This window comes from Lissotriton vulgaris, chromosome 6 (genome assembly GCF_964263255.1).
Source record: "Lissotriton vulgaris chromosome 6, aLisVul1.2, whole genome shotgun sequence".
Lineage (NCBI taxonomy): Eukaryota > Metazoa > Chordata > Amphibia > Caudata > Salamandridae > Lissotriton > Lissotriton vulgaris.
Genome location: NC_141694.1, coordinates 1,351,778,370 through 1,351,790,610, shown reverse-complemented (window position 1 = coordinate 1,351,790,610; position 12,241 = coordinate 1,351,778,370). Strand labels below are relative to the sequence as shown.

The following is a 12,241-nucleotide window of genomic DNA, read 5'->3' as shown; positions in this document are numbered from 1 at the left end:
GCCTTAAATGCATTCATTAAAAACCAACAACGCATGAATATTAATCGCAAATTCTTGAAAACAAAGGGACACATGTATCAATGGAAATTGCATTCGATAAATGGTGCGAATCGCAAAATTCGGCCGTTTGCGAATGCAATTTAAATTTTTGGGATGCATTATCATTTTTGTAATTTCGCAATTTAAGAAATCGCAAAATTGCGATTTCTTAATTTGCAATTGTATTTAAGGAATCTCAAATTGAGATTCCTTAAATGCAATGCATCAAACTTTAAACATTTGCGAATTCGCAAATAAGGGGAGCAAATTACCATGAAGGGACCTTCATGGTAATTTGCGAAAACTTTGAAAAAAATGCACTAAAGTGCATTTTTCAATGTTCCATTTTACACACACACATGCCCTTGGGGCATGTGTTTGTGCAAAATGTACTTATAGGCAGATTTCAGGGTGCAACAGAGTGTCCTTTGGACACCCCTGCACCCTTGAAATTGCATTCTCAATTTGCGAATTTCTAATGGTGAATCGCAAATTAAGAATGTCTTCCCATTCATTCATATGGGCCTCTAGGCCCATAGGAATGGATGGGGAGGTATTCCTTAATTGCGATTCTCAATTAGAGAATCGCAATTAAGGAATTTTAAGAAATCGCTATTTTTTTAGCGATTTATTGATGTATTGCAGTTTACAATTCCTTAATTGCGATTCCTTATTTTTCGCAATTAAGGAATCGCAAAATGCAATATTGATGCATGTACCCCAAAGTTACCTTCATTAACCAATCTCCATGCATGCATATATCTCCAATGAGGATGAATTGTAATGTGCCTAAATTTGTAAAGGTATTTGTAAAGGGAAAGGTAGGCTTAGAACTAAGAAGCACTAAAAATGGGAGCACAGGAAAATGTTTTTGAGATAGTTTGTAAGGAGGTAGGATATTCACAGGTTGTGAGACCTGCCATGCAGATATGTTTTATCCTCTAAAGAAGTAAGTCTTCAGAGGCTTCCTAAACTGTTTAAGGGGTTGGGATCATTATGACAAGGATGTTCTTTCTCCCGGGCTTAAAAGAAGGAGGCGTGGCTTCTGTTATTTTTTCTTTTTTAGGTCTCGTCCTATTCCATTCCGCAAGGAATGAATAGGACGAGATATTGGGGCTAAACTGAGAGCTAAACTAAGCTCTCAAAAATGCGGATTTCCAGAAGTGCATGTGTCCAGTGCACGCGCTTCTAACCGCCTGCCTGCCTGCCTCGCATCACCACATCAAAGCCAGCCATCTGTTGCTTCCCCAGCGTGGTGCCGCCAGCAACTTCACTTCAAAGGGATCCGCTCCGCCCCCTGCTGCATCAAAGGCTTTCATTTCGCGGCCGCGTTTTTTCTGTCCCTGTTAGGCTCGTTTTTTTGTGCCTTTCTGCCCCTATTACACTAGTTTTTTCCCATTTTTCTGCCCTTCTGCCCTGTTATATTTACAACAAGGGGTGGTGAGGGACAGAGTCTCTGAATTAAGCAGAAAGCTCTCACCCAGTCAAGAGATCAGGGCTAGATCCAACACCGTTTTTTAGCTCACTGCACCATCCCAGTTTCAGAACCTGGCTGTATGCAAATTAGTCTGTTCCTGTCCCAGTGCATGATGGGAACAGGGCAAACCAAACTACAAAAGCCAATTCTTACACTGGGAAGGAAACAAGCTCCCGGGGACCGGTTTCTGGCATTACAGCCGTCTTCGGCCCGGTTTGCTTGAATCCTGATGGTGCAATGAGCAAGGGTCTCACATCTGAGAATACCCTTCCACGCTTAGGGTGGACAAAAATATTTACAACAAGGGGTGGTGAGGGACAGAGTCTCTGAATTAAGCAGAAAGCTCTCACCCAGTCAAGAGATCAGGGCTAGATCCAACACCGTTTTTTAGCTCACTGCACCATCCCAGTTTCAGAACCTGGCTGTATGCAAATTAGTCTGTTCCTGTCCCAGTGCATGATGGGAACAGGGCAAACCAAACTACAAAAGCCAATTCTTACACTGGGAAGGAAACAAGCTCCCAGGGACCGGTTTCTGGCATTACAGCCGTCTTCGGCCCGGTTTGCTTGAATCCTGATTCAGTGTAAGAATTGGCTTTTGTAGTTTGGTTTGCCCTGTTCCCATCATGCACTGGGACAGGAACAGACTAATTTGCATACAGCCAGGTTCTGAAACTGGGTGAGAGTTTTCTGCTTCATTCAGAGACTCTGTCCCTCACCACCCCTTGTTGTAAATATTTTTGTCCACCCTAAGCGTGGAAGGGTATACTCAGACATGAGTCCCTTGCTCATTGCACCATCAGGATTCAAGCAAACCGCGCCGAAGACGGCTGTAATGCCAGAAACCGGTCCCCGGGAGCTTGTTTCCTTCCCAGTGTAAGAATTGGCTTTTGTAGTTTGGTTTGCCCTGTTCCCATCATGCACTGGGACAGGAACAGACTAATTTGCATACAGCCAGGTTCTGAAACTGGGATGGTGCAGTGAGCTAAAAAACGGTGTTGGATCTAGCCCTGATCTCTCGACTGGGTGAGAGTTTTCTGCTTCATTCAGAGACTCTGTCCCTCACCACCCCTTGTTGTAAATATTTTTGTCCACCCTAAGCGTGGAAGGGTATACTCAGACATGAGTCCCTTGCTCATTGCACCATCAGGATTCAAGCAAACCGGGCCGAAGACGGTTGTAATGCCAGAAACCGGTCCCCGGGAGCTTGTTTCCTTCCCAGTGTAAGAATTGGCTGTTGTAGTTTGGTTTGCCCTGTTCCCATCATGCACTGGGACAGGAACAGACTAATTTGCATACAGCCAGGTTCTGAAACTGGGATGGTGCAGTGAGCTAAAAAACGGTGTTGGATCTAGCCCTGATCTCTTGACTGGGTGAGAGTTTTCTGCTTCATTCAGAGACTCTGTCCCTCACCACCCCTTGTTGTAAATATTTTTGTCCACCCTAAGCGTGGAAGGGTATACTCAGACATGAGTCCCTTGCTCATTGCACCATCAGGATTCAAGCAAACCGGGCCGAAGACGGCTGTAATGCCAGAAACCGGTCCCCGGGAGCTTGTTTCCTTCCCAGTGTAAGAATTGGCTTTTGTAGTTTGGTTTGCCCTGTTCCTATCATGCACTGGGACAGGAACAGACTAATTTGCATACAGCCAGGTTCTGAAACTGGGATGGTGCAGTGAGCTAAAAAACGGTGTTGGATCTAGCCCTGATCTCTTGACTGGGTGAGAGTTTTCTGCTTCATTCAGAGACTCTGTCCCTCACCACCCCTTGTTGTAAATACTTCTGCCCTGTTAGACTCGCTTTTTTGTGCATTTCTGCCCCTGTTAGACTCGTTTTTTGTGCCCTTCTGCCCCTGTTAGGCTCGTTTTTTGTGCCATTCTGCCCGTATTAGACTCGTTTTTTCCCGTTTTTCTGCCCTTTTGCCCTCTGTTAGACTCGCTTTTTTGTGCCCTTCTGCCCCTGTTAGGCTCGTTTTTTGTGCCTTTCTGCCCCTATTAGACTCGTTTTTTCCCGTTTTTCTGCCCTTCTGCTCTCTGTTAGACTCGCTTTTTTGTGCCTTTCTGCCCCTATTAGACTCGTTTTTTACCTTGTTTTTCTGCCCTTCTGCTCCTATTAGACTCGTTTTTTGTGCCCTTCTGCCCTCTGTTAGACCCGTTTTTTGTGCCCTTCTGACCCTGTTAGACTAATTTTTTGTGCCTTTCTGCCCCTATTAGACTCCTTTTTTCCCGTTTTTCTGCCCTCTGTTAGACTCGCTTTTTGTGCATTTCTGCCCCTGTTAGACCCGTTTTTTGTGCCCATATGCCCCTGTTAGGCTCGTTTTTTGTGCCTTTCCGTCCCTATTAGACTCGGTTTTTTTCCTGTTTTTCTGCCCTTTTGCCCTCTGTTAGACTCGCTTTTTTGTGCCCTTCTGCCCCTGTTAAGCTCGTTTTTTGTGCCTTTCTGCCCCTATTAGACTCGTTTTTTCCCGTTTTTCTGCCCTTCTGCTCTCTGTTAGACTCGCTTTTCTCGCTTTTTGTGCCCTTCTGCCCCCTGTTAGGCTCGTTTTTCCCTTGTTTTTCTGCCCTTCTGCCCCTATTAGACTCGTTTTTTGTGCCCTTCTGCCCCTGTTAGACCCGTTATTTGTGCCCTTCTGCCCCTATTAGACTGGTTTTTTCCTTGTTTTTCTGCCCTTCTGCCCTCTGTTAGACTCGCTTTTTGTGCCTTTCTGCCCCTGTTAGGCTCGTTTTTTCCCCTTGCAACCCCAGCATCACTCAGCGCAACCCCAGCATCACTCAGCGCAACCCCAGCATCACTCATTGCAACCCCAGCATCACTCAGCGCAACCCCTGCATCACTCAGCGCAACCCCTGCATCACTCAGCGCAACCCCTGCATCACTCAGTGCAACCCCTGCATCACTCAGCGCAACCCCAGCATCACTCAGCGCAACCCCAGCATCACTCAGCGCAACCCCAGCATCCCTCAGTGCAACCCCTGCATCACTCAGCGCAACCCCTGCATCACTCAGCGCAACCCCTGCATCACTCAGCGCAACCCCTGAATCACTCAGCGCAACCCCTGCATCACTCAGCGCAACCCCTGCATCACTCAGTGCAACCCCAGCATCACTCAGCGCAACCCCAGCATCACTTGGCGCAACCCCAGCATCAATCAGCACCACCACATTATCAATCAGCACCACCACATTATCACTCAGCACCACCACAGCACCACTCAGCACCACCACAGCACCACTCAGCATCACCACATCATCACTCAGCGCAGACCCAGCATCACTCAGTGTAACCCCAGCATCACTCAGCGCAACCCCTGCATCACTCAGCGCAACCCCTGCATCCCTCAGCGCAACCCCTGCATTACTCAGCGCAACCCCAGCATCACTCAGCGCAACCCCAGCATCACTCAGCGCAACCCCAGCATCATTCAGCGCAACCCCAGCATCACTCAGCGCAACCCCAGCATTCCTCAGCGCAACCCCTGCATCCCTCAGTGCAACCCCTGCATCACTCAGCGCAACCCCTGCATCACCCAGCGCAGCCCCTGCATCACCCAGCGCAACCCCTGCATCACTCAGCGCAACCCCAGCATCACTCAGAGCAACCCCAGCATCACTCTGCGCAACCCCAGCATCAATCAGCACCACCACATTATCAATCAACACCACCACATTATCACTCAGCACCACCACAGCACCACTCAGCACCACCACAGAACCACTCAGCATCACCACATCAGCACTCAGCGCTACCCAAGCATCCCTTAGCACCACCACATTATCAATCATCACCACCACAGCACCACTCAGCACCACCACAGCACCACTCTGTACTACCACAGCACCACTCCGCACCACCTCAGCATCTCTCATCACCACCACAGCACCGCTAAGCACCACCACATTATCACTCTGCAACACCACAGCACCCCTCAGCACAAGCCTAGCACCACTCAACACCACCCAGAACCACCACAACACCACCACTGCATCACTCATAACCACCACAGCTTCACTCTAAACCACCACAGCACCACTCAGCACTACCACAGCATCACTCAGGACCACCACAGCACCAGTCAAAATCACCACAGCTTCACTCAAAACCACCACAGCACCACTCACCACCACCACATTATCACTCAGAACCACCACAGTATCACTCAGCACCACCACAGCACCACTAAGCACCACACAGCATTTCTCAGCACCACCACACCACCCAGCACCACCACAGCACCACTCACCACCACCGCATTATCACTCAGAACCACCACAGTATCACTCAGCACCACCACAGCACCACTAAGCACCACACAGCATCAGTCAGCACCACCACAGCACAACTCAGAACCACCACAAAACTACTCAGCACCACCACAGCAACACTCAGCACTCCACCCTCCAACTCCACCCTACAAATGCACCCTCCAAATCCACCCTCCAACACCAACTACACCCTCCACCCTCCATATCCACCATCAAACTACACTAAAAAAAAACACAATCAAACTCCACCCTCCAAATACAAGTCCACCAAGTTATTTTCAAAAGTTTTACCAATTACCATTATACATTACAATAACTTTTATTTAAAAATCAATTCATACATTTCATTAGAAGGCATTGTTATTTGTAATATCAATACATATAAGTCACATACAAACAACACATATTGTATTACAATCGCAAAAGGTGTCACATTTAAAAAATTAAAACTATTGGCATTGCAAAATACAAAACTATTAATTCCTATATTTTCACTATTAAAAAACATAAATAAAAATAAATATCATTTACAATACCAAAACATCAACGTTTCCTAATGCGAGACCTATTGCATTGCAAATGCTTGTTTAAGTGTTTTCCCATTCTGGTGATGTCGTCTCTGATGGCCTTGGCTATCTCAGGTGTCTATTTTTTCTACCACTTATGAAATGGTGCGGTTTCAGGAGATCTTGTATGTGTTCCAACTGGTCCTGAAGAAGGTGTATGCTTGGGAAGATATGGTTAAATTTCTTCAAGTCTTTTGTAAGACGGGCTGCAGAATGAATGATACTTTTCATGGGAATCAGTGTGGCATTGGGGAGAATGTAGAGCAGGGCATTGCCTCCATCCAAGAGAACTACGGCTTGGAATGCTTTTTTGAAATCAGTTTAGAGGCTTGTTTCACTTTCTTTAGTGGGAAAAGCTGATATCATGCATAACTTGGTTTTCTGGCGTATGTGTTTTTTGAAAGAAAGGTCAATGTTAAGGGTGAATTCAAGTGATTTGGCCTATTGCATGGCTGCTGCAGGGTAAAGCGGACGGGAAGCAAGGGACAGAAATGACCTGCTCCAGATTGCAAACCTTGTACTCCAACCCTCATGAAATACGTGAGAACTGGAGTAGAGACTTTTTATGTAATGTTATACCGTATTTGTATAGCGCACATACACCAAAAAGGTTTCTTGGTGCTGGGCATTTACTTTCCCACACCGTACCTTAGTGGATAATTACAGGGATAATAATGGCAAGCGGGCATATAGGGTTTACATTATTGTTACACACTTTGTAAATAATAATTATTACCAATATATCATTAAGCAAACACAATTTTTTTTTGTATATAATCTAGTTGGTTACACAGCTCGATCTATGATGCCTCACGATGAGACTTTATTAAGAACTATTGAACACATTTAATAAAACACCAGGTTCATGCTCTGATGCAAGGGCAGCATATCATTAATGTTTGCACCACAAATAAACATGGAAGCACATAGAATGGCATTCAAATGATCAGTTGACCTTCACAGAAGCACAGTTTCCAGATCAAAATGAAAATAGCTGATTAAAATCTATTTCAGCCACCTTTTCCTTATTGTTTTCCATCTTCAGCAATGCAAAAAAACATGAAAACCTTTCTGGGATGCCTGTACTGCATAGATGATTGTTAAAAGCCCATAGAAAATCCTTGTCAAGGGTGTCAAATGTTCCAGTTGTATGATTCAAAGCTCAAGTCCGATGTGTACAAATGTTCTATAGATTAATAAAATCATGCTACTCTTTTTGCTACTGCCATAAACAGACACAATAATTTAGTAATCTACCAGATTCTAAAACTATATTTCTGACAGCCATGTTTTACTCTATACATGTATTTCTAAAGGCGTCAAAATATTCAACAAAATTAAAGCTAGGTTTGGAGCAACCACCAACGTTTACGGCATTTTTTAATAACCCGCGGAGCACTATTGGAATTCTATATTTGCTGTAGAGATCCAAGAATACTCACGTGTATAATGTATGCATGCAGGCTTTTTACCTGGTAGAAATATGTGCATTCAGATATGTGATGAAAAGGTGCGTTTGCCAATTTACTTTTTGCTCTTGTGTGCCTGCCAGTAGTGGCCCGTGGGAGTTCCGTAAGGCGGTGAGGCAGGGCGGGGGGTAGTAAACACCGGAATATGTATGAACCGAGGTAAGTAAACATTAATATAACTAAAATGAATGTTGGTGCGTGCTGCATCGCAAAATGCGATGCAGTGCACGCACCGAAATTTGTTTTATTTATTTAAATGTTTACGTACCTCCGTTCATCCATATTCCAGTGTTTACTACCCACCACCCTGCACCTCCCCCGCCATGCCTCATCGCCCCACGGACCTCGCTCCACGGGCCGCTACTGGTGCCTGCGGTGCAAATATTTGTCAGAGTCGACCTTCCCAACAACTGCCGTAAATAGGTGGGCTGTTTTTACTCCCACAAACTTTATTGTGCTCCTTACAACTATAAAGCGGCTGTTTCTACTTCAACAAAATGTATTGTGCCATTGGCAATCACTTCCAAGGTGGGAAGCTAACTCTAAGGGTTATGAGAATGCTCAGGAGATTGCAACATTGGCTGTTTGCCTACTTTTCCAGATAGACCCACCCATAAAAACTTACAAACCTGCTGCTTAACCTAAATGACCAATTGAAGAATAGCCACTTTAACCATCAAATTTCAGTAGTCATAAATCCTGTTTGCGGAGGTCAAAATCTTCACCAGTCCTAGTTCTGTCTCTCAGGAATGAGAATTTGCTATCTCAACTTGATTCTTTAGTTCTCCTAAATTGACCACAATGTCCTCTTTCTGTTAAATGTTTTTTGGTTTTGCTCTTGTTTAAAACTATGTGTACGCTGACACCCAAATAAGACTCCATATTGTTTACATTTTGAGTGTATACAGAGGAGAGTTTTGGGTGAATTAAGGACTTCCAAGTAAACCCAGGACTGCTTTTGTACTATACTGCTTTGGCACTGCTTAGGTGGAGCACTTTTCCATGCCATTTGCTTCTCTACTTTGTAAAGATCAATTGGGAACTCTCCTATGAAGATTACGCCTGCAACAAATACACAAACCCACTAAGCTATCTCGTTAAGAATATAACCTGTAACCTTTCTATTCCCGAGAGCAGGTCTCAGCAGGCACATTACTATCTGAGCCTCCTTTCACATTTTTTACCTGAAACCATCAAGCTTTCCGTCAGCTAATACTCTTCTTAGGAGGTGTAGCTGTCAAAGCTCATGGGGTTAATCTTCATACTGTGGACCTCAGTGAACACCTTGGAGGTCTTGAGTTCAGTTCTCGATGTTAACAACTCAACCTGCCGTCCTTCCAAGGGTGCAAAAAAACTAAAATCATTCCGTTGTGTATAATTAACATACATTATTTAGAATAAAGCTAACCAGCGAGACAGCATGATTGTATGCCTCGTAAAGGAGGACATTTGAATTTGTATGTCTAGATCTAATGTATCGAAATAGAGGTGAATTGTGCTTGCAAAAGCGTCCCTAAACAGAGCAGAAAGGTATCAAATATCCGTCATTACTGCAGCAACTATCTTGCAAAGTCAACACACCTGCATTGACTGTGAATGCGAGCTTCAATGCACCCCTAAACCACTCACCTGTTTGAACACAATTTAGCAGAAGAAATAAGTGTATTGTCCTCCCTTTTGTTAAAACAATGACTCAACCTGCCAACCTTCTGGAACAAATCGGTGCCATGCTAAGGTGTTAGTACAGAATTAAACATGCCAAGGGTCCTCAAACGAGCAGCAACTTTTGGGAGAACTCATCATGGATCCCTTCGTTTGATCTTTCCTCTTGTTTCATCTGTTTCCACTCACAGTGACTTTCCTTGTAACATAGTGGTTCACTGACCCATGGAATGCTTGTATTAGATTCCTAACATTTGTGATCCTGGAATTTAAAAGTACTGGCGTGACTTGTGGTAGAAGCTAACCACCAACTGTCTTGTGACACCCTAAATGCACTTGTCACTCAGATAATTTTACTGTTATTTAAAAAAAGTGTCACCTCTGAAATGAGGGATGCACACCAGCGCTAAATCTGCCCAATATAATAACATTCTAGTGTTTTTATTATTACGTAAGCATGATGGCATTACTGAAAATATTACCCTTGACATCGTACAATTAAACTTAAGCCCCGATTACGAGTCAGACTTGCTGGGGCATGGCAGTGGCGGTCTCCCGACCGCCCTACTAAGAGTCAGGCAGTGAGAATGCCACAGCCCACTGCAGCTGCCAGGGAACTGTCGCTCCCTAGAAATGCTGTGGCAGTCAGCAGGCAATAATATGCTTGGCGGAACTACGGCGGTCCCGCCAAACATTTTACAAGTTTCCTCTCTGGCAGCGGTGTCATGGATGTTCCTCTTCACTGTGGCTGAGGGAAAACAAAGGGGTCCCTTCCTCCTCCGCGTAGGGATGCACACGGAAGGGGCACATGCATACACCCCAGTTCCAGCTATGGGAACGCCAAAAACAGTTCCTGCATGGCATGGACTGAAAAATCCATGCCGTGCAGGAACTGTTTTTGGCGTTCCCATTGCGGTGCCTGTTTTTAGAGGCACCACCATGGGAACACCAAAAACCAGTCCAACAGACAGGAGGAAACTCTAATTTGGCGGGTGTGATAGAGCGCGCAGGTCACCCGACTCTGTTTACCATACTCACCTGGGCCCATAAAACAACACAACCTATCATGAGTTTAATCAGGTAACCTATGCACTTAATCTAATCAGTGATTTATGAACTTCAATTAGGACCTATACCATTGATTTACCAATCCTCGTCATCGGTACCTAAAGTCCTAAGGGATCAAAGGAGTTTAGAATAATAGGTAGAATAATAACATTTGCACTCATATAATAACCACAAACTCGGGAAAGGTTTAAACTCTTTATCTACATTTCTTAAATGTCTTAATCCAAATATTAAACATCATAAATCTTTCAATCAAGAAAATAATGATTAGAATGAAAATATGAAGAGTTTTTATAAAGCAAATTTTACGCTTTTGGCATTAGGGTGGGAAGTTAGAAGGAAACAGTACAATGACATACCCACATTGAATATTTACCTAATATGGTGTGAAGAACTAACCCTGGCCACGGGTCAGTTTAAATGACAGAACCCCGAAAGTGCAGGCACCATAAAGGCAAGCAGGTGCAGATCAGAATCAGTACAGGTAAAGCCAAATTGGATCAGGACAGGACCACCACAGGCTAAGACCAGCACCCGCAGTTAAAGTTGCAACGCCTGCGTTACTCCCTCTCTGCAGCTAACAGCCAGAACCTGGTAAGAGTTAACGATCTTGCTGACAAAGTGCTCCGCCAGCACTTCAGCTCTCAAACCCCGATCTGGGTTTCGAACCTTCTGACAGAGGGCTCCGCCAGCACCTCTGCTCCCAATCACCTATTGAGGGTGTTGGGTCAGTGACAGGTCAGCTATTCGGACAAGTCGGACAAATTAACTAACTAAGCCTACCCTAGTTATACTATTTTCCAGGTTAGTGTACCACCCCCCAATGTTGCAAGTGTAAGGATCCCCAATTTTGATTGGACAAAAGGATGAGAAGAGGTCATCACACCAAACCAAAATGAAACTTTTAGAACGAATATTAATGTTTGCATTCCCGCCCATCAATTTATTTTCCCATCCACTTTTATTCCATCCAGCAATGAATGTAACAATATTAAACAATGTATTTATGCTTGTACAGTTCAGCTTCTTCTTGTGGGGTTGAAAGTTCACGCTCTCATGAGCATCATCTGGTAGGACAGAAGCTGGCATAGGTTCAATGCCACAGCTTGAGTTTTCTAGCAAACTTTGCACATGAGTGGTGTGGGTTTCAAAATGTGGTCACAGTTACATTTCAGGCCCAAACACGAACTGTTAGTAAAGCAAAAAAGAAACAGTTTTAGAAAAAAGAATAAATGAATGCACTGTATACCACTTATCTCTACTCTATTCCCATTACTTTATATTTAACTATTGCGTTAGAGTTAAGCAGAACGAACAGCTTAGCCAAAGCAGCGCTGCAAGCTTCATGCATGCTGTATCACAGAGCAGCCATCTTAGTTCTAGTGCGCAGAAGCAAAAGATTCCCTCCAAAGCAGAAAGTACGTCATGTCACGTGAGTGTGACAGACGCATGCGCAGTAAGAAATCCCGCGTAGCAGCGGCCATATAAATGCAAGCGAATTATCGTTAGTAAAAGCACATATGCAAGCATCACCTAGATGTCATGTAATGCAATATTAATAGGACAAAAGATCTTGATTAGTACATTAACATTATGTCAAGAAGACTGAATGCAAGCAAGTCGCATTACTTGCGAATCCTTGCTCCATTAATCCCCTCTTTGATGATATTTTATATCATCACCAATTAAGGAAACAGAT

The 12,241-nt window shown here is 44.4% G+C and overlaps 1 protein-coding gene across 1 annotated transcript in view; it reads left to right on the top strand.

The window, feature by feature from the left end:
• The window catches only part of RYR2 (ryanodine receptor 2), a 3,481,211-nt gene that overhangs the window by 3,251,845 nt on the left and 217,125 nt on the right, over positions 1-12,241 (top strand). The gene's annotated exons all lie outside the window — the stretch shown is intronic.